The following is a 19,470-nucleotide window of genomic DNA, read 5'->3' as shown; positions in this document are numbered from 1 at the left end:
TCATTAATTAGAACCTACAAAAAACAGGCAAGCAGGGCTTGAGTAAGGAGAACCTGGCTGTACTCTGGACATGTCAAGTGTTTTCTACCTGAGTCCTGCTCTGGGGTCACAATGAAGCAGGGGATTTTTGCACAGGTTTAGAACCTTATTAGGTAATACAGGGAGTGATAGTCCTCTGGGTCAAAGTATATGGACTGCCTTAGAAACCCCCAGGTCAGAAGAGTACCAGCCATATGGGGGATCTACGTGGATGCCATGCACAGCACAAGGTTAAAAGAGTTGCTCTAAGTGTAATAAACCTGCTACCTCTGGGTGAGCATTAGGTGCTGGCACATGTGCTGGCTGTGTGATGAGAAGGGGCTGCACAGAGCCATCCTGCCCTGCCACCGGAAGAAGTCATATAGCCCACCTTGCTGAAGAGGGAGGAACCAGGGAATTTCACCTGTCTTGCACCTCTTTCACTTACATACATCAAGCATGGTTCTTCTCTTCTTAACAGTGCATAGCATTTTATTTTCCAGTTTAAGACCCAGATCTGAAGCCAACTCAAATAAATAAGAACAATTTAGATAGTAGTCTAATTTTACTGAAATCTTTACTGCATTTGCTTCTCTAGTTGTTCCAAAATTCCGTCTATAATAAACTCTTCAAGTTAGAGCCTGATGTCTTGTTAAAAACTGATAGGAAAAAAGGGGGGTTCCTAATCCAAAGTCAAGAAACAGACAATTTCTTTCTAGTTAGGGATCTTATTCTATTTTTTCCTTCTCTAACATCGTCATGGTTTAAGATACACTCACTAAAATCAGCCTTTTTGGTTTTATTGTGCATTTGGAATGTTCATTCATTTATTCATAGGATAAATTTGTCTAATTTCATCTAAAAGCAACCTTTCTTTCATTATACAAATAACTACAGAGGCTTTTTGTGCAAGTAAGTACATAAATACTATCTAAAAACTCTGTTGTTCCCAACTAGGAAATACAGCCACAGGCAGGCCAAATGCTAACAAAATGGCCAGCTTCAAAGAAGCTGGGATCTTCTGCTTTGAGTTATTTGTTTTTTTGTTTCTTTTTTCTTGGTCAAAGCCTAATAAAAAATCAGTAGCCTTTATGCTCTGTTTGTACCACAAGCTTTCTTACTTCACCCTTATAACTGTCATAATCTAATACAACTCTTTCATGCTTCTGTATATGCTGAATATCCAGGATGTGTCATTAAGCACCAAGCAAGAGAGAGTTTTAAGCTTGAATAGTAAAGTGCTAAGTTCCGGCTTAATTTATATTACTTGGCACAACATCATCTGGCAGAAGATGGACATAATTATATCCCTCCTCTTCTTGTTTAATCCTCTTTTTCCTTCCCTGCTTCCTTCTCAGCTCTCACCAGACCACCAGCCGTCTGGTTAGGAAATGGAATGTCTCCCAAACAGAAATCTGGGTCTGTGAAGGGAAAGCTAACTGATTTTTTTCTTTTCCTTTGGTCCATGCTGATCAATACAACATGGGTTTGAAAATATGATTCTCTTCCTGCTTATAAACTGTAAGCTTCATCTGGAAATAAAGAAGAATTTATGGTGGTGGGTGTTAGTGCTGCTTTTCATAACTGCCCTGAGATATCAAGGAATTGTGGGAATATCTATTTTAGGGGTTTGTTTTGCCACCCATCACTCCAGTATCTGTACATATACTATATAAAAGAGGATAGAACAGAGACCAAAGTAGACCTCATGAGTGTTTGACTCATCAGGGTTTATTTTTTGTTTACAGAAACTTTGTCATGAATGAAAAATATTGTGCATGAGTACCAGGAAAAGCTTTCAGTCCTGCTGGTCTAGTTTGAGATTTTAAAACTATTAGAGAGTAAGAAATAAAGAAGCATAGCTTTTAAAAATGCATTTAGACATCCAGCTATTAGTTTATTTAAGAAGATATCAGGGAAGAAAACTTTGATGAGTTAACAGTCAGATTTACTTCCTGAGTAGCTTTCACTACAGTGTCAACAGAGAGATGTCAAGATGAGCATTCAAACAATGGTCTAAATCAGAAGAAACATCAGGGAGAAATACATAGTTCTTCCCAGATTTTTTTTTTTTGTGTGTGAAATGTTCGTGTTATTCATGATTCATTGTCTACTTCTCTGCTCAGAAAATGATTTGTCTCATGATTTTTCATATCAGATGTCCATACTTGGACCACTGCATTTTAGTTTATAATTTCTAGCATCTTTAAAACAGGCTCAGATTATTTCATTTCATTGATGAAATAATGACCAAATGCAATAAATATAGGCCAAATTAGACAAGTATCAAATTTAATATCGAATAGAAAAAAAAAACCCATAAAAAAACCCTTCAGAAATTATCGTTGTTGTTGTTATTATTATTATTATTTTCTTTAAATGTACCTACTAGATTCACTTCTAGCAGAAGTGAGTGCACCCTGGGACTTCCCAAAACATGTCAAGTAAATAGATGAGAAACATGGAACAAAGCCAGTTTTAATAAAGTCAGTTTTACTGGCAAACCAGTAGGCTTAGCTGGCCTGAGCTTAATTTAGACTACTGTAGGACAAAGGAAAGGATCTTTTATTTTTGTATCACATGTCCTCTCTGGGCTATGAGCTGCCCAATACTGCATCCCAAAGGAGGACTGGCTGTGCCCGCTGTCCTGCTTTGGTTGGATAAGTCAAGTTTGCTGAAACAATAGGGTTTTGTAAACATGGCTCATTTTTACTAAAATTACTGAGAGGATGATTACACTGGCAGCTTAGCAGCCAGATACAAGAGGCAGTGACTTTCAGAAGGCATTTTTTTAAGCTCTTTTGTGTACCAACCTATTTTACATGTAGCTATTTTGTATGGCTCTTCCGGCTGTTCTTGTGACTGATGTATTAGAAAGAACAATCATTCTAATTGGAAGCCCAGTTGGAAAAGAGAAAAATCTCATGTGATCTAAGCACCCCACTGGGGAGAAAAGCAATGATGCTATCAGGTCTCTGAGAAAAGAAGCTACAAATATGAGACTGGAGGAGGAAGGGAGAACCTGACCAACCTGTGAAAAAAATAATGCTTTATAGAACAAAAGCCTGTGCTGTGATTAGCCAGCAAGTGAAGAGAGGGCCTCAAATCTTCACAAGACAATGATATTGAAAGAAAAAAATTTGAGGGAGAAAGTGGGTAAGGAAGTTTTGCTGAGAATAATTGCCAGATACTGACATGCAGAGTTTAGTGGTTTGGTTAATTGTTTGGGGTTTTTTTTAATGCAAAGGCTAGTGCTTGTTTTTTTTTCTTTCATATTGAAACTTTTGTTCATTTCAGCTAATCAAAGTAGCAGCAAATCAGGGGTGCAATAAAGACAGTTGTACAAAACTGGTTTTAAACTCTAGAAGCGGTTTTGTTAAAACTTGGATACCCTTGCCCATTATTATTAGTAAAGTTATTACGTAAATAAATGAGATAAATGAATAAACCCGTGATGTATAAAAGCCAAAGAGTAGCTGTGTGCAACACATGGTTGACCTGTTGGCTAGGGTTTGTGGTTCCAGGCTATGTTTACTTAGTCTCCAGGAGCAGTCTACAGAGATGTCTTTTTCCAAAGCAGAAGTCAAATCCTCAGTTATAGATGTGCAGTGCATTGAAATTCCTGTTTCTGGCCAGTTGCCATTGCTTGCCTATTAGGAGGTACACAGAAATTCAATAACAGAATTATTCTCTTTGGCATCTCATGAATCAATATCATCTGTATGCCAGCATCATCTCTCTGTATTGCTTGCTGCCTATGTAATGGTTTTTTTGTTTGTTTTATGTTTTTCTTCTGGTGAGGTCACTGCCACTGCTATTGTTTCAATTGCAGCTGATGAGTCGTGGGCTTTTGAAATCATTAGTGGTTCCAATGAGCTCTAGAAACAGAATAATATCATTTCTGCCTTGCTGTTCTTAGTCTCCCATGAAAGTGAAATCTATACTGAACTTAATTACATTTTATATCTTATGTGTTGTTTTAGCTGAACTAATATTTACGAATGGATTTGACAAATATTATTGCATTTAAAAGAAGGACCCCCTCAGTGTTATCTTTGCAAATTACTGAAAAGAAATCAGAAAGAATGAGGTTTTTAGGAAACTTTAATTACTAGCTGATTTCTTTGACACATTAGGCTAATGGCATCTGCCTTCCAGTCTTTTTCAATGCATTCTTTTTTCATTTGAATGTTTAGGGATACTTTAGTATGTGGCCACAATAATTACAAATTATAATGACTAAAATTTAGGGGTTTCTTTTATAAACTGTTTTTTCCAGCCTAATGCAAAATACAACCTCAGATTTCTGTTTTCTTCTTTGTACTAAAGCGGTGGGATTCGCAGATGAGTGTAGAAGGAAGCAAGCAGCTGACAGCAAGCTTAAGGAGGAGTGAAGTATTTTTTTTTTTTGTGGAGTCTTTTTGAGTCTTTTGGCTCCCACCTCTGTTAGAGGACACTTGCTTTCTTGTTTCTGGCCACAGCCTAGAGTGGCTTTTGAGCAGTAAAGGTTGTAGATTTGGTTTCAGACTTTATGATTTCAGTCATCTGACCTGACTTTGCCCATTAGTTTTATGTTTCACTTTTTTGTTCCTAAACTTTTAAACATGGTAAATGAAGTCGCTGCAGGAATTTAACAAATACTAACAGGTTCTTCTAATGTCTTCAGCTTCTATTTAAGTAGCCATTTATGGGAAAAAAGACAACTGTGTGTTGGTAAAATCTAAATGTGTATTTTCATAACTGAATACATCTGTCAATTAAAGCAATCCTTGAGGTGCTCTCTGAAACTTCTCTGACCAGTCTTCTGACCCCTTGCTCTGCTGTCAGACTTCTAGTTTGAGAAATTGATTTTTTTCACTTTTCTCCAACTTAAATCTTTAGAATATCCAAAAGTATCGCCTATTTTACAGCCACTTTATACTGGAGCGGGAGGCCATTAGAAATTAGACAATTTATGTGAAAATTATGATCTCATTCCTCTCCTAAATGGGATAGAAAGAAGAGTGAGTTCAACAAATTCTAATAGGCAGTTGGGTTATGGAAAAAAATGCAGGCTCCTATCCTTCCTCTAGTCCTAGATTTTTCTTATACAAGCCAAAGAAAGAAGGAAGGATAAATGCTCTGAATTACTTCTTATCCTTTTGCTGTCATAAGTGAAGAGGTTGTTTTAGTCTAGGCAGCCAGTATGGCCAGGAGTTCATATTTTGTAATAAGACTTCAGACTGATGTAGCCTATCTGTAAGGAATTCTTCAGTAAACAGAGAACACATCAAGCATCCCTTGCTTGCCCTGGCATTCGCTGTGTTCAAGTGCTGCAGAAATCAAGGTCTGACATATAATACTTGAAAGCTCTGCTTGTAAATATCGGACTATGACTTGCAATCTCTCTCACTTGCATTTAGTTCTTAGTTTAATAGTAACAGCTAAACAAAAATTTATTTTCTGTACTTTTAAAGAAATGTAATGATGGAAATTATTTGTAATCTGGCTGCCTTCTCTGTCCCAGTTTCAGCTCCATACCTTTGCTGCTTTTATTTTTATTTTTTATTTTTTCCTTTCTAGGCAGCTGAAGTAGGCATTTTACTTTAAAAATCCAGTCCTGAGAATTTACATTAGGCTAAATCAGGAAGCAGATAAGGAAACAAACCCAATCTGAAAACAAATCTTGCTTGATAAATGAATTCATATATTTTTCCAGGAGAAGAAAAAGGAAACCAAACCACAATTAATTTAACCAATTTTCCATCTTAATGTTTCAGGGGAGACTGATGCTGTTTACATAACAAGGGAATTTGCCTACCTTTGTTGCAACACAGCTGCTGTTAGTTAGCCAGATGTGACCTAAGAGATGCCCTAAGTGCATTTTTGTTTAATTGGGCAATGTATCTCTTTTGAGGCATGTAAGGTGTGGCTGACAAACATCTGCCGTGAACACAAATCTCTCTGCATTAGAAACGTGCAAATGGATTTGCCCTGCTTTAACAACTACTGGCATTTTCTGGAAAATTTTCAAACATATTAGTGAATATTTAGAAATGTTTCTGCCTTGAATATTCTATTTCCACTTTTTTTCTTGTCTTAGTGTCCTTTATTAGGGCATTTATGGGGAAGTTGAGATGCTGCAGGGTTTTTTTCTGTTGGCTTTTCTTTATCTGATGCTATTATCAGCGGGGTTCTTTTTAGTATCATTCACCTTTATTACTTAACTAAAATTTACAGTATGCTGGCTGCTACGTGTACTTCATCACTGCTGCAATGCATGAATTACAAGAACAAGAGTTCACTCTTTTTCCTTTTAAACAAAGCTATATTGATGTACGTGGTGAAAGCTCTAGGTGAGGTAACACAAGTGTTTCCATCATAAAGGTGTTTTTTAAATAACTTTAGTTATAGCGGGGTGCTGGTTTCTAATGACATTGCCGTATTTCTCTTTGACTTCCATGGGAATAGGACTCAGGTGTAGTTATCTGAGGAGGAAGTACAGATGAAGGGATGTAGATTTCTGTGTGGTGTTAAGCAAATTGTTCCATGTGAGCAGATTTTTCAATTTTGTCACAGTTTATTTTATTCATAGCGTTTATTTTTTCATGGTTTTAAGAGAAATGAATAAAAGGAAGCTCTCACAAAAACATCATCAGTCACAAAGCAAAACCATGGCAGTCAAAAAGTCAGAATTTTCCCAGGTCTTCCACCTAGTTTTTTGTATTTCCTGGTTAAAGGGACGGCAGTACAATATTATCCTCAGTAGTGAAATACCAGTGTTTTTTCTGAGGGCACATTCCTGACAGTGTCTTATTCAGACTGGTGACAGTGCCTGTGATTGCACGGACACAGGCATAGCAGGCAGGGATGCTCCCTTGGCTTGTGTCAGTGTCAGCTATGAGCCATGGGAATGGCATGCAGGTGAGGAAGCATCTGCAGACCGTGAGATGAGGCTGACTAGACTGAAAAATTACGTTAAAAGTCTACTGTACAGCTCCTTTTTTCATTGTGGGCTGCTAAATCAAACTTGGAATCCCATGTAAGAACATGTAAGGAACAAGAAGCTGTCATACTAATTAAAGACCAAATAGTAATAGAAATCTGAAAATTACAGTGTAAACTGTGCGAAATTAGTTCTGCTTTCTCAGTTCTGTGAAATTCATTTTGCTGCTAACTGGACATTTATTTATGAAAGGTTTAAACTTCATAGATTTTGATCCTAAAGTTTTTGTCACACAATGGGAAACAAGGGTAAGCATTTTCAGGGGCTTGAAAAATACTCTTCAGAGCCTGCAGAGATAACACTTTGCCCAGTTTTTTCTGAAGTTTGCTATTTAGCAGGCCCTAATACAACTACCCCTTCTGCTTCTAGGTAGAAGGCTGTGACACTGAATTGATGAATTAGTTTTGTAAAGCAGAATTGAATGAATTAAGTTAAATTTGGCTTGGACAATGGGAATTTTTTTATTTTGCAGAATTATTTGGAATAGTTATTAATGATGAGGCCAACACAACACAAACCAATTTGAGAAATTGTATCCCTTATCTAAATAGAGCATTTAAAAGAAACAAGTTACTCTAGTACTCTAGTAGCATGCTGCTTTTTCTTTTTTTTTTTTTTAATTTTAAATCAAACAAATCCAGATTTTGGTGTATAGTTTTCTGTTATGCTGGGTTATGTTCATGATATTGTCTATGTTCACTTAAATCCCTAATTTGTAGCATTAGAGTTTACATCAAGCTGCAGTTTTCTAAATTAAATTTTTGGGATTGCAGAGGGAGAGTCAAATTCAGCAGTTGCTACTGCATCAACACAATGGCAACAAAAATAAGTTCTATTGATCCCCACCTAAGTAGCTACCATAAAATAGTTTGGTTTTGCAACTAATCCCTGTAGAAAAGGTTGAGATATCTTTCTAAATAAAAATGTTTCTCATAAGAGAAGGGTATAGTTCAGTTCTGAAGTCTTTTCTTTATTCAGTACTTATAAAATAACACTAACATAAAGCCCAGGGTAGTTGCCCACAAAGCGACAGGCTGGTTTATAAAATACACACTCTCATGTAAATAGATAACCTTGAATAGAATTGTCTTCCCCACCAAAGAATCTGAGTTCACTTGGATTTCCTTCTAGAATACTCCTCTTGATGGCAGAAAGCAGCCTGTGGCTCATTTCCACACTGTCTTAACACTATGACATATGAAAGCTGTTTCACTCTTTTTTGTCACTTGCAGGACATTTTGTGGTATAAATAAAAAATTCATGTTTCATATGTAAAACTTGGAGGACCTGGAGGTAATTAAAACAGGTTCATCTTTCCTGGAGAAATATAAGAACCAAACTGTTTCCTATACCAAATACTTGGCAAGTGACAAAATAGTTACAACAGTCTGGAAATAATTTGTTGTTGGTAGAGAATCCATCTTTGTCAGGCATTTATAAGTTTTGCCATGGCTATGGTAAGGAGTTTATCTATCCAATTTGCACTCAGAGTGCAACTAGGAGAAGAAAGTATTGCATTGTGGTTCCAGCAGCTGTGGCACAGAAGGCTTCCAGCTGCATGAACTCATACTGCCAGAGCTGAACTGTGATTCTGTTGGTTGAGAAGCTGCATAATGCATTAAAATAAGAGCTGGGAAAGGCTAAGGGAGGTCTTGGCTATTTCTGACACAAGGGCAAAAAGACAATTACATATATACTTGTTTGAAACTCTGGAAAGCGCTGATATGGTAAAATGTTACGGACTAACATCCACCAACACTTAGCTGCTGTTTTTCCAAAGGAATAGACTTCTAGTAATATCTGTGTCATCTTTAATAAAATAATAAAAAAAAAAAAAGAGTAGTTGATGTACCAAATGTTTTCTTTTTTATATGAAAACGCCTTCTGCGGATACCATCCTGGGACCAAAACATATTCTCTAGTACGTAAATGAACTTTGGTCAGCTTTCTGGAATATCTACTAAATGAAGATGAAAGATCTCTGATATGCCACAGTTTTTTTCTAGCTGTTAGCCTGGAAAAAGACAACTTACTTTCATTCGTGCAGACAGGATTATTTTCGCTAATAAACCAGAAAGCCCTCACATTTCTTTAAAAACACTTAAACCACTGATGAATTTCAAACTGATAGCAAATATTTCTGCACTTCTCTGTGCTTGCCCATCGAGTTCAGTCAAAACTCAGCATATCTTTGAAAAAGAATTTGGATCAAAAATTTCTAAGCTGGCCTAGGTGCTGTCACAATAACAGATCTGTCACCTCTGGAACATTTCTTTGAAGCCCTTATTCTAAAATCTTGTTCTTTGCTTTTCCATTGATCTGTACATCTCTGCAAATAACTTGATTAGCTGCAAGATCTGGAATTGTGAGAAAGTAATGGTTCAGTTTTCTTTAGAAGGTAAAACACCATAAGCCCATAAAAAGGGGTCTTTACTTCATCTTTGTACTTTGTGATTGTGTCAACTAGCAATTTCCAATCACATGAAGAAAAAGGGAGTCAGCAGGTCACCTGTGTTAGCTAAAAGGAAACAGACCTGGAAAAGTAGGAGAATTTATCTAAACACTGGTTTGGGAAAGCTGACTTCTTTTCTATTTTTCTTTTGTTAGTTCTGTCTGCGGCTTTCAAAAGGAGGAACTGTCAGCACAACACACTTACCCAGAGATCTCAAAACTGATAAAAGGTAAGGTTTAAGATTTCTTTTGTGTGCCCACTGCTTATCTCTAAATATAGTAATAATAGGCACAGACAAACCTTTTCAGCTGCAGTCTCTGTAGACTTTTCAGAACAAATATTTACCATTCCAGCTTTTCTCTCAAGTTTCATATGAAAGTAGAAATCTCACCAAGAGCTTGAAAATCATGGGGAATTTCCTCAGCAGTTTTTGTCTAAGCTCTTAGCACTACATAATTTTTGAAATCACAGACACTAATTTCCTAGAAAATGATCATCATTTCTTGTGCACAATTCATTTGATCCTGATTTGAAGTGCAGATCATCAGGTTCTCCACTTTCGTTACATGTACTACATACTACATGCTTCTTGGATTTTGGCCTGTGTGTTTATCTCACATTACTCAAGCTTTAAGGTTGATAGATGTAGTGTAACAGCTCTATTTCTGGTACAAGTTAGAAAAAAGATATAATATTTGCATGTATTTTGTGGTGGAAGAGAAGGAAAGGAAATTAAGGCATCTCTTTCAGAAAGCACAAGAGGAAGAAGTTCCACAGAGCTGTCTGTCTCTTTCATGTGATTTTGCTATTGAAAATGAGTCACGGAAATAACCTAACATAGTTTTACTATGACTGCCAAAAATACACTTTATTAAAAAAAGAATAAGTTGACCCAGTCTAATCAAAAGTCTAATTAAAAAAAAAAGCATGTAAAATAGTGACAAAGCATTGCCGAATTTTTGAATCATACATTACTTTTGTTATCACCTGAGCCCCATATTTAACCTAGTGAGTACAGCAATCAGATTGCAATGATGATGCATAAGGTGTTTTCTGTATCATTTGGGCCTGAATCCCCAATGCCTTCCAGGTTTCTTTTAATATACAAGAATAGAAAACTCTGGTAAAAGAAGAGCTGCATAAATAAAGATTAGGGTGATAGGCAAAAGGAAAAATGAGGTAACAAAAATAGTGCGAACAGCAGTAACGTAAGTGTTTCAGCTGGTGAAAGTGCATTACCAAATATTGAAAAGAAAGTAGATGTGATTAATAAGGAAGTACTATGATGCTGTTTTTGTTAATGAAAGGAACATGGGCAAAAGTGGAGAAGAGAGAGCTTCTGGGGCAGACCCTGAAGGCAGATGTATAGGATGACAAAGACATGGTGGACTAAATGTTTTAATTGGGATGTCAGTACTGAAGGACCTGTGCAAATCAGGAGAAGCAGAAAATTATGTTTGAAAATGCGCTTTATACTCAGTATGGAAGCAAGATGACAATGCATGGCTGAAACAGACACTTTGGAATTAAACTGCTTAGAGAGAGGATGGTAAAGTAATTCTCATATAAAAGCTACAAAAAATTCTTATGAAATATACAAGTTAGGTAAAATAAAACAGAAATATAAAAATAGGTCTGTAATAAAGTACGATTGCCTTGGAAATCCTGCACTAGGGAACTGAGAAAAAGTCCTGGAAAGGGAGCTGCCAATGGTGTCCTGCTGTCCCTCACCCACAGAAGCACATAAAGAGGGACAGCTGCGAACTGCGGGAGCCTTTATGGGAGAGGGAGAAGCAGTGAGCTGGCAACTCAGAGGCAGGAGCAAAATATTTTAGGACAACAGGAAACTGCAAAAGCTGGCTGGGAAGAGAGAAGACTGAGGAGAAAACAGGCTGGCAGGCAGCAGGGAGGGGGGATGGTGTGGGAAGGCAGCATGGGAAATGGCAAAGAAACTTTAAAGAAGCTGAGTGGAAAATTGCATGTTGAAGAAATATATCTGCGCAATGGTGGGTGTGCCTGGACACAGCCAAGTGCCTCACTTAGTCATGGGTTAAGAACAAAAAATTAAGAGGATTAAGAAGGATGTTTGAGGACTCTTTGGGATTTCTCTGTTATTACAGGCTAAGTAGCTGAGGCTCTGTGGCATCACTGTTGGGGAATAGAGGAATGGTTAAAAGACCTAGGGAAGAGCCTATTGTGTTAAGGCTCTTGAGTTCAAAAAAGGCTTTGAGAAAATGTCAGCTATTCTAAAGCATTTAAAGACTAGCAGTGTCCTCAAGTTACAGGTAGAAAAGCCATCTGGAGTTTATTTTAGGAACAGCAGAAAAAGCCTTTAAGGCAAAGGACTGTGTGTTCAAAAGGATTATGAAATCACTGAAATAGAAATCAGGAGTTATGAGTTAAAGTAATGCAAAAGAACCTGACCAGGAAATTAAGTGACATTACAGAAAGTCGGGATAAGGTGATTATTACTTCATCGCATTGAGCTGGACACAAATGTGGCTGTCTTGGTTTCACAACAGTGGCAAAAGAACTGCAAAAACTTGTCAGTGGCATACCCAGGTAAAGGAGGGGGCTGCAGATGTTTACTCATGGCCCCACATTAAAAAGCCTGTTTTCAGTAAGGGATAGGTTATGGAACCTGAGAACAAAATGAGGTAGCTGATGAGGTGGAGAAACGTTCAAGGTAGAAACAAACCTGGAAGAATTCACAAGACAGAAGACAGTGAGCTACTGCAATAACTTGGTCCTGTGTTCGAACAGACTCTGAAGGAAAACCCTGAGCTCAGATGTGTAGCAGGATGTGAGCTGGGGTATCTCAGGATGCTGGGTGTGTATCTGTACCCTCCTCTAGTTTGAAGTAAAAGCTGTTGTTTCAAAGGACAGTGAAATCTCAACCCTCAGAGCAGAAGGATGCTGCTGCCCACTGGAGCAGTGGGAACAAAACCAAAACACCAGTAAGCTTTCTGCTAGATAGTTCAGTCATCCTAAAAGACATGTATGATACAATTGCCTAATACAACAAGGAACTCAGCTCAACAAGTTCTTTGCAGGAATATTTTTCTGTTGTAGCCATTAATGATATTCAGTGCAGGTGTAAAATGTGACTGTTCCAACTTTGTCATTTATTATATTTAAATGCTTTGACCTTTGTTTCTTTATCATTAGTCCTGTCCTGTCCAAAATGAAATCTCTACCCAGAAAACACTTTGAAAAAACATTCAGAGCTCTGTGACAACCAATGAGCCTGATCATGTCAATCAATTAAAGATGCAGCAGAACTCAAAGCCTCACTCAAAGCCTCTCAGTCAGTGATACCATGTGAAGTCACTTTCTGGAAACTTTCTGTGCTGTGAAACCTCTGGGTTATAAAGTTATCCCAGTTTCTCCCAGTTTTTGCAGAAAAGGTAGTGGAAGAGCAATGGGAGAATTTCTCATACGTCTCTCTTAGAACACTCACGGTTAATGCAATAGTAGCCATTTGAAAAGTCATAAAACTGTCTTGTTGAAAATTATTTCAAATATGAGAAAACAAAACCATATAATTTCTCTTAGAACCTAAGCAGGATAGCAATGGTTTAAATTGAATATATTTCTCTATACTAACCTATTTCTCTGTGTATGTCCCACCTCTGTCTGCCACAAAACACCGGTGTTGAATAGGTCAGCCAAAACTGGTATGTGTTCCATTTTCTATGTACCCATAGAGAACTGAGAGCTAATGGGTCCTGATCAAGATCAGCAGAGTCGTGTTAGGACAGAAAAACTGTTTTGAATGAGAAAACATGCTGCCTAAGCCAAATTAAAATTCTACACAGTGTCACTACATTTTAAACCTTTTAATTTACATTTGTAAGGTGATTCAGCCAGAGAGACACTTGACAGCAAAAAAACAAAAATCCTTTCAGAACTCACACTTCCTGTTAGCTGTTTAATAGATGTTTTCTTTTCAAACTTTAAATAAATAAAAGATGGGAAAAAAATTAATATTCAAACTGGTGGAGAAATATATTTGCTGAGAGTGTGGTCAGAACTAATTTAGGTAAGGCTAATTTCTGGAGTAATCTGATGTTTCAAAATAAACTCCTTTGAAAATGCTTGACCTTATAAATAATCTGCAGTTGATGAAGATGTATCAGAAAAGTGTGCTTCACCTCTGGTAGTTACTGCTGAAGTATAAACATAGGTATTATTATTTTTTGTACTAATCAAGTGTTGTTGCCTTTTTTATTTATTTATTTTCTTAATTCTCATTAGAATATTGTAATTGCTTGATTGTGTCGGGGCTTTTCTTGTCTGCCTTTCTCACAGTCTTTTGTCTCCCTTCTCTCTCTCTCTAAGACACCCAAGAGCACTTCATATATTATTTTCACAGGCTTCTTGTTATTTGAATTTATTTATTTATTGAATATATTGAATATATTTATTTATTGAATTGAAGTTATCTGAATTATTTGTCCTAGAGTTTCTTAGTAACATACTTAGTGAATGCAGCATCTTGAGGACTAGACCAGAGGACAATACCAGTGCATACTAGCTTAGAGAACATACCTTCCTGAACTCAGGGAGAGTTTTGAGAAGAATGGGATTTGCTTTTCCAGATGCTTACCAAAAATACACATGGGAAACAATTCAACCTGATGTCCTCTGGACTTCTAAGAAGCATGAGTCCCTGGGATGTATTATTTCCTCTGTGCCAGTTGTTAGCATGAATGTTCTTCCTGAAACAAGGTAAAAGTTCTTTGGCCTGTATCCCATTTAGAGGTAATTTGTGACTAGGCAGGAGAAAGAATATTTATCCCCATGGATTCAACTTTATGTAAGTTGAGTAGTAAGTGTCTTTTTGAGATTAAAAACTCATTAAAAAACTAAGATGTAGTCCTTTAAAGAGTTCTTTCATCTGAAGCAGCTAACTTTAAACATGGTTTTACTTCATCCAAAGGCAGGCTTGGTAAAGCCTTCATAGTAGGAAACCAGGTAACTGCTAGAGCCATGTACTATTGAACTCTTGCTTAGTCTTAGTGGGTTCTGTATGGGTTCTTAGTCTCTAATTCTTTATGTCAGTATAGCCTGTGAGTTCCCAGCTTAAGCCTGGGCAGATCTGATCTTCCCCACTAACAAATCTGCAATGCAACAAAGACAGGATTCCTCTGAGGTCCAATCAGAGAGAAAAAATAGTGGAAGTAAATACAGATGCTAGTTTTGTGATAGCTCTAAAAAGCACTGTATCTAGCAAGACCAGAAAAAATCTTTTCCTACTTAGTTTATTCAACAAGCTATGAATCACAAAGCCTGTCTGATCCTGTGGTTATGCTATTTATGTCTTGCCCACACCTTCAAAATAACTAGGAAGCAACCATTGCTTTTTACACCTTGCAGGTCATTTTGTCAGCTGCATTTCTGATTAACCTTGACAAAGTGGTCAGTATTCTGCAGATCATTTCTAAGCTGTGTCCTTCTTGGAGATCAGACTGGATGATCAGACTGGTCACAGCAAACATTCACAGATGTCTGTTAAAAATGCATTGTAGCCTTCCAACTTACATGGAATGAAAAAATTGTTCCTGTAAACCTGATGAAGGAATTTGTATGAATACAATGGTGGTTTGGAGGTTGTCAAGAGCACACCAGGGCCACTTCTTTTCTTTCTATTTCCAAGAGAGGTCAGTGAGTTAATCTGCACAGAAGAATCCTAATTGTTGCTCTTTCTCATGAAGCAATTTTATCTGACAATCCACCTGTTTAAAATCCTTTCAGTTTTGGATAAACAGCAATAAAAAAAAATCAATCTTGAATCCACAGAAATCATTATGTTTTCCCAGATTCGTTATAGACCCAGGATATCAGGCTTTCAGTGTCCCACTCATAATCAGTTTTACAAAAAACATAAGAACAAATAAGGCAAAATAGTTATTGTAGTAGGATTTACAGAGTAGACCAGGACATCTAGGGTTTTATAACATATTTGTATGAGTGGATATGCAAACTTTCTGAAGCTTAAGCATTTTAAGCTGAAGTTCAAATTAGTAGCGTTTAATTAGTTTGTTTTGCCATACTATGCTGGGCCGGCCATCACTGATCTTAAGCAAATGACTAGGGTAGCAGAAGTCTTATATTTTTTTCTATAATCTGCCACCTTGTTTTTCAGACAAGAGTACTATTATTTTTGTTTCAAGTTCCCTTATTTCCTCTTACAGTAACAGACACTGGAGAGGAGAAGGTTCTTGGAGTGAATGCCTGTCAGCCAGATGTGGGAGAACATGAATCTTGACTTATCAACAGTGTCATCAAATTTCTCAAAACTTATTTCTTCCTTAGGTGATTGTTGTGGTTTAAGCCCAGCTGGTAACTCAGAACCACACAGCCGTTCGCTCACTCTCCCCCTTCTTCTTCCCTCAACTCCCAGAGGAATGGGGAGGGGAATCAATGTAACTCCCACGGGTTGAGATAAGAGCAGTCCAGTGACTAAGGTATAACACAAAACCACTACTGCTACCACCAATAATAATAATGATAAGGGAAATAACAAGGAGAGAGAATACAACCACTCACCACCTGTCGACCAGTACCCAGCACCACCCAAGCAGTGATCTAGCCCTTCCAGGTAACTGCCCCCAGTTTATATAGTGGGCATGACGTGCTGTGGTATGGAATAACTCTTTGGCTAGTTTGGGTCAGGTGTCCTGTCTCTGCTTTCTCCTGGCTTCCCCTCCTCCCTGGCAGAGCATGAGACTCAGAAAGTCCTTGGTCAGACTAAACATCACTGAGCAACAACTTAAAGCATCGGTGTTATCAGCACTGTTCCCAGGCTGATAGTCAAGACCACAGCACTGCACCAGCTATTAAGAAAGAGAAAAATGACTGCTACTGCTGAACCCAGGACAACTAGGTATATAGTTAACTCCTAAATTAGCTAGGCATCTGTCAGCAATTACACCCAAATCCAGGCAGCCTATCCAGTGTATACAGGCTAATGAAAAAAGGTAACTAAAATGATTTCAAGGGTATATAAAGAAGCAAATTTCCACAAAGAGAGAGAACTGGACTGACAGGATGAAAGGCATGATAAGTTTTTGATAACAGCCATGATAACTTATTTATGCATACTTTCTCTCTAGTTTTACATCATTGGTTTCCCATCTAGGGACTGGGCACTGAAAGGGTTACTGGCTGCTGATAGGGAGTACAAGGAGCACATCAATCCACTGCTTCCTTTATAGCCGAGAAGTTGCAGGTCCTCTCTTCCATGGCTCTAATCCCAAGATTAATAATTTCTTGAGCTGTGCTGTATGGTCAGTAATGGGAAAAAAAAGTGATTTTCTGCAGGAATGGTGAGAGCTCATTTCAGCATTGCAGGCCCCATCTCAAAGGTTCCTCAGCAATTGAATATTGCTATAGGCATCACTGAATGTGGAAACACAGGAAAGTTCCCACAAGTTCTTTTAGGATAAGAGATCCTGTTATCAATCCCAATCTTAGATAGTTGGGAGGATTGCAATTCCAGGTATTTTGGTAAATTCTTCACCTATGTTTAGAAAGGGAAAAATTGCTGCTCAATTTGAGGGCCGTTCTGTGGCTGGACCCGTGAAGATTGTTAAGAGTTTCTGAAGGGACTGGACCCCTGAAGTCGGTTAAATATAACTGAAGGGCCAGTAGAGTGCAGCACAATGCTTATTCACCATTGGACATTGACCTGACCAACTTTTAGTCACAGGGAATGTTTGGGATCTTGTACCAAAGTTGTAAAATATTAATCTTGGAAAAAGCATCCATGTATATTACCCTACTAACATGAAATAAATACTATTTGTGCTATCTCAGGAAGTTGTTGTAATGGGCATAAAGTAGTGGTGTGGAGCTTGTACACTACTTTTCTTCTGCTTTTGGAGAGCATTAAGGCATCTTTATGTTGGAGTTTAGAACACCTAAGTATCAGCAACTCTACCGAGTTCCCCTTATCATGACCTCTCTGGGCTTCAGTTCCCTTCATTAAATTCCACTGTTTACTTTCCATCATGTTGTTTTGGATAAAGAAATTCTAACATTAAAGAATGTATCTGAATTTGCCTAGATAGAGCTATTAATCTCATTGCACTGTCTGTACTTTCATATCTCCAGTCCTGAAGTCAGTGTCTGTACTTCTGAACTGATTGCATTCCAAAGAGGAATGCAATTCTGAAATATCTCTTGATACGCACTGCTTTAGTGTTGCTCACTTTTCTGGTAAATCTTTAAAAACACATCTGAAACACATTCCATTTTAGATATGTTACTCCAAAGCATTCCCTTGCCTTTTCAATCTCATCTTCGTGTTTTCTTCCTTAAGCAGACTGTTTTCCCCTTTGAGAACCTTAAGAAAATCCTTGATTTCTCATTCTACCCAACTTCTACTAAAATATTTTCAGACTGATCGAAAAGGAGAATTTTTACATTGGCAGTTAGTAAAACTGTGAATTTATTTGAACTTATGTTATCTCAGTCTTTTATTTAGGAGTAAACTGGTTTTTGTTTTAGGAAATTGTTCTTTCTTTTCTTTGCTTGAAATTATAATTACTAACTTCTTAATCCCTCATTTTAAAATTCACCAATTTCTTTTTGCTAAGCCAATTTTTACTATCAGTAGCTGGCTAGTTCAATCAATTGCTACTTGTAGAATATTATTCTGCATTTATGTGTATTTGTTAAAAAAAAAAAAAAAAAGGAAGACATAATCTATCAGAAATCTCAGGAAGCTGAAAAAAATACGAGTTTCTCTTACTCAATTTTATTTTATTTTTTTTTAATAAAAAAACAAAATAGGCCCTCTTTTTCCCTCAAGTTCAATACCATTTTTTTAAATTAGGAATTCTTTATCAAAAAATCTAAATACATAAAAATAAAAATTAAGCCTATATAAACAAGACATCCTTAGTAACCTGAAGGGAAGTGAGCCGAAAAAATCTTATAATAGACATAATTTAGACTTTGTTTGGGATTACTTCAGAAGACATATGTTTTTAACTTATACTATGTTATAAATTTCTGTGCACATCATTTAATATTAAAATTAAAAAAAAAATAGCAGGGTAATGTCCTATTTAAGCATTTATAACTGGTTGACACAGCATGTGTGTGGGTGTACTTTCAGAGAGTGGTTAGTAGGTCAAGAGAGGTTCTCCTCCCCCTCTACTCAGCCTTGGTGAGGCCGCATCTGGAATATTGCGTCCAGTTCTGGGCCCCTCTGTTCAAGAAGGACAGGGAATTGCTTGAAGGAGTCCAGCGCAGAGCCACAAAGATGATTAAGGGAGTGGAACATCTCCCTTATGAGGAGAGGCTGAGGGAGCTGGGTCTCTTTAGCTTGCAAAAGAGGAGACTGAGGGGTGACCTCATCAATGTTTACAAATATGTGAAGGGTAGGTGTCAGGATGATGGAACTAGGCTTTTTTCAGTGATATCCAGTGATAGGACAAGGGGCAATGGGTGTAAACTGGAGCATAGGAAGTTCCACGTTAACATCAGGAAGAACTTCTTTACTGTAAGAGTGACAGAGCACTGGAACAGGTTGCCCAGGGGGGTTGTGGAGTCTCCTACACTGGAGATATTCAAGGCCCGCCTGGACAAGTTCCTGTGTGATGTACTGTAGGTTACCCTGCTCTTGCAGGGGGGTTGGACTAGATGATCTTTTTAGGTCCCTTCCAACCCTTGGGATTCTGTGATTCTGTGATATGCTGTACTTCTAAGGATATGAAAAATAATTTATTATTGGTGTATATTCTTATAATCTAAATATTACTTCAGTAATATTGCAAGTTTTGGCAACATGTTGCTTACACAGTCTTTCTTGCATACTATCATGGACCAAGCTGGCAGGAAGAGAATTGCCAGGAGACATTTACATTACTATTCATAACCTCATGAAAGGTAGGGTGACCACTTTCTCATACCTAGAATTTAAGTTTCAGGAAGTCACCAGGACTCTAGATTATCTGTTGTGGTAATCTCCACGTGTTCTAAAGGAAGTATATAAACTTAATCA

The 19,470-nt window shown here is 37.5% G+C and overlaps 1 long non-coding RNA gene across 2 annotated transcripts in view; it reads left to right on the top strand.

Moving 5' to 3' along the window:
• The window catches only part of LOC136011159 (uncharacterized), a 178,972-nt gene that overhangs the window by 147,765 nt on the left and 11,737 nt on the right, over positions 1–19,470 (top strand). For both annotated transcript variants that reach the window (XR_010611244.1, XR_010611246.1), the window contains exon 3: positions 9,611–9,684. This is a non-coding gene — a long non-coding RNA (uncharacterized LOC136011159). The remainder of the gene's footprint in view (positions 1–9,610; positions 9,685–19,470) is intronic.

The sequence above is a fragment of the Lathamus discolor genome, chromosome 3 (genome assembly GCF_037157495.1).
Source record: "Lathamus discolor isolate bLatDis1 chromosome 3, bLatDis1.hap1, whole genome shotgun sequence".
In the NCBI taxonomy this organism is placed as follows: domain Eukaryota; kingdom Metazoa; phylum Chordata; class Aves; order Psittaciformes; family Psittacidae; genus Lathamus; species Lathamus discolor.
The sequence above is the reverse complement of the archived record's forward strand: the minus strand, read 5'-3'. Positions and strand labels throughout refer to the sequence as shown.